We start from the raw sequence: 4,231 nt of genomic DNA on the forward strand, positions 1-4,231 counted from the left end.
ATAGTGAAGTTCACCTAGGATCGGGCAGTGTTTCATTCTGTTGTACATAAGGTCACTATGAATCAATACCAACTTGATGGCACCTAGTAACAACAACAACAACAACAACATTTATATATACGGTACTGCCTTGTACACATAGATGTTGTTCAAACAAGCACATTCCATACAAATTAATAAATTCCAACCACACTTTTCCTTTCCTCATTGTCTCTCCAGGGTTATAGAGAGAAGATCTGACTATATGAAACAGACTATTTCAGCACAATAATGTTCAAGGAAGTATTTTCAAGGGCAAAAACCAAACATGTCTAGTGAAAGAATTTCAAAATTTATAGCAGAAAAATTTGTGGTCTCAGTACACCTATGCTTAATAAACCATTGATTTTTATCTGTCTTCATTCTAGAAGATTTAGAACAAGAGAAACATATATTAGTTGTGTACAAATCCCTGGTGTCTAAAACAGTCTCTTGAACTCATCAAACTATTAGTAAGCCGCATCCAACAATGCAGTAAAAGAGCCATACACCAACAGGGAAAGCATTGGCACCATATGTTTAGCACTGGACTGTGAACCACAAGATACACAGTGTTAACCCTCCAAATGCTCCATGGTAGAAAAATTAGGCTTTTTTTGTTCTGGTAAGGGTACTTTTAAAAGACTCAGCAGCTCTATGTAGGGTCACTATGAGTTAGAACCAACTTGACAGCACTTAGCAATAACAATACAAAAAAGTGGTATTTATTCTAGGAATACAGAGATAGTTCAATGTTAGAAAAGCAATCTACAAAATACAGCACGTCAATAGAACAACGTAATTTTCTCCATGGATGCAGAAAAGGCATTTGATAAAATCCAATACCCTTTCTTGATGAGAACCATATAAAAAGGCTAGAATAGAAGGAAAATTCATCATGATCCAGGCATATATGAAAAGTCAATAGTCTATATTATATTTAATGAAGAAAGATTGAAAGCTCTTTCCTTGATATCAGGACTAAGACAAGGGTATCTGCTTTCATAACTTCTGTTCAATATTGTATTTGTAATCCTAGCCAGAGCAACAAGAGAAGAAAAAGAAAATGGATCCAGATGGGAAAGAAGAAAAATTATGTCTATTCATGTGTGATATGATCTTATATATAGAAGATTCAAAAACTCCAATTGAGCTAGTTGAGGAATTTCACAAAGTTGCAAAGGTATGGGATAAACAAACAGAAGTCACTTGGGTTTCTACACACCAACAGTAAAAAAATTAGAAGTGGGAAATTAGAGAAACAATTCCACTTACAGTAGCATCTAAAAGAATGAAATATCTAAGGATAAATTGACCACTCATCTGTCAGGTTGTACTGAGCTGGCTTATGTGTTGCTGTTATGCTGGAAGTTATGCCACCAGAATTTCAAAGATCAGCAGGGTCATCCATGGTGGACAGGTTTCAGCTTTCACCTGAACTTCCAGACTAAGACAGACTAGGAAGAAGGAGAAGAGGACTACTTCTGAATGTTTAGCCACTGAAAACCTTAGGAATAGCAGCCAACATTGTCAGATATAGTGTTAGAAGATGAAAATAGTATAAATAGCACCAGAACTCCTAGTATGACACTGTAGGATAACCCCTAACCACTGGATTGCAAACCACAAGATAGGCAGTTCAAACCCACCAGAAACTACCTAGAAACCATGTATAGGGTTGCTATGAGTTGTAATCAACTTGATGGCACTTAACAATAGCAGCATTGTCAGATATAGCACCAGAAGAAGAACTCATCAGATAATACGATGGGGAAAGAACTGCCTCTTCAAAGTAGAGTTGACTATGATGATGAAAATAGAGTAAAGCTTGAAAGACCTTCATTTGCTGATGGAGCACAACTCAAAATGAGAAACAGCTGTAAACATTCTTTGATAGAAGATGGAATGTATGAAATACGAATCTAGGAGAAATGGAAGTTATCAAAAATTAAATGGCACACATAAAGTTCCAACATCTTAAGCATTAGTGAGCTGAAATCGACTAGTATTAGCTATTTTTAGTCTGACAGTCATATGGTTTCCTACACTGGGAACAACATATTTAAGAGGAATGTCATAGCATTCATCATCAAAAAGAACATTTCAGAATGTATCTTGAAGTACAATGTTGTCTTTGATAGGATAATATCCATATGCCTACATGGAAGACCAGTTAATACCACTATTATTCAAATGTATGCACCAACCACACAATCAGTGATGATGAAATTGAAGAATTCTGCCAACTTCTTAAGTCTGAAATTGATCAAACATGCAATGAAGATGCATTGATAAATCTGGTGATTGGAATACAAAGTTGGGAAACAAAGAGGCAGGATAAGTAATTGGAAAATATGGCCTTGATGATCAAAATCATGCTGGAGATCGCAGGATAGAATTTTTGCAAGACCAGTGAATTATTCATGGCAAATACCTTTTTAAAACAACATAAAAGATGACTATACACCTAGACCTCACCAGAAGGAATACACAGGAATCAAATTGACTAGATCTGTGGAAAGGATTGGTGGAAAAGCTCAATATCATCATCCAAGACAAAGCCAGGGTCCAACTGCAGAACATAGCATCAATTGCTTGCATGAAAATTCAAGCAAAAGCTGAAGAAAATTAAAACACATACATGATAGCCAAAGTACGACCTTGACTATATCTCATTTGAATTTAGAGTACATCTCAAGAACAGATTTAATGCATTAAATACTAAACACCAAAGACCAGAAGAGTTATGGGATGGCAATATGAGCATCACACAGGAAGAAAACAAAAGGTCATTAAAAGACAGGAAAGAAAGAAAAGACCAAACTGGACGACAGAAGAGACTCTGCAATTTGCTCTCCAACATAAAGTTGCTAAAGTGAATGGACATAATTAAGAAGTAAAAGAGCTGAACAGAAAAGTTTGAAGGGCAACTACAGTAGATAAAGTAAAGTCATATATGAACAAAATATGCAAAAGCCAGGAGTTATAAAACAAAAAGGGAGAACACACTCAATATTTCTCAAGCTAAAAGAACAGAGGAAAAAACTCAAATCTCCACTTGCATTATTGAAGGATTCTATGGGCAAAATATTGAATGATACAGAATACACCAATAAAAAATAGAAGGAATACAGAGTCACTGTACCAAAAAGAAATGGTCGATGTTCAACCATTTCAAGAGCTACCATCTGATCAAGAACCAATAATACTGAAGGATGATGTCCAAGCTTCATTCAAAGCATTGGCTAAAAACAAGGATCCAGCAATTGATGGAATACAAATTGAAATCTCTCAATAAACTAATGAAGAACTGAAAGTGCTCACTCATATATGCCAAGAATTGGGAAGACAGCTTCCTGGCCAACCTATCTATTAGAAGAGATTCATTTTTGTGCCCATTATAAAGAGAGGTTATCCAATGGAATGTGGAAATCAATTAACACTATCAATATCACATGCAAGTGAAAATTTAAAGAAGATAATTCAAGATTAGCTACAATCATGTATAGATAGGAAACTGCTAGAAATTACAGCCAGATTCAGAAGATGGCATTATACTAGGGATATCATTGCTCATATCAAAAGGATCTTGGCTGAAAGTAGATCACACCAGAAAGATGTTTACTTTTGCTTTATTGACTATGCAAAGGCATTCAACTGTGTGGATCATGACAATCTATGGATAACATTGTGAAGAATTTATATTCCAGAACATTTAATTGTGCTCATGAGGAACCTGTACATAGATCAAAAGACAGTCTTTAAACAGAAAAAGAGGATAGTAAATAGTTTAAAATCATGAAAGGTGTATACCAAGGCTGTATTCTTTTACCATGCTTATTTAATCTGTATGCTGAACAAATAATCTGAGAAAGTGGATCATATGAAGATTAACATGACACGAGGATGAGAGGAAGACTCAGTAACAACCTATGATATGCAGATGATACAACCTTGCTTTCTGGAAGCAAAGAAGACTTAAAATACTGATGAAACTCAAAGGCCACTGTCTTCAGTATGAATTGCTCCTCAATGTACAGAAAACAAAAATCCTCACAGCTGGGTCAATAAATAATACTGTGATAAATGGAGAAAAGTGTCAAGTTGTCAAAGACTTCATTTTGTTTAGATCCACAATCAACACTCATGGAAGCAGCAGTGAGGAAATCAAATTACCTATTACACTAGGTAAATCTGCTCCACAAAACCTCTT

The sequence above is a fragment of the Chrysochloris asiatica genome, unplaced genomic scaffold (genome assembly GCF_000296735.1).
Source record: "Chrysochloris asiatica unplaced genomic scaffold, ChrAsi1.0 scaffold00043, whole genome shotgun sequence".
Taxonomy (NCBI): Eukaryota; Metazoa; Chordata; class Mammalia; order Afrosoricida; family Chrysochloridae; genus Chrysochloris; species Chrysochloris asiatica.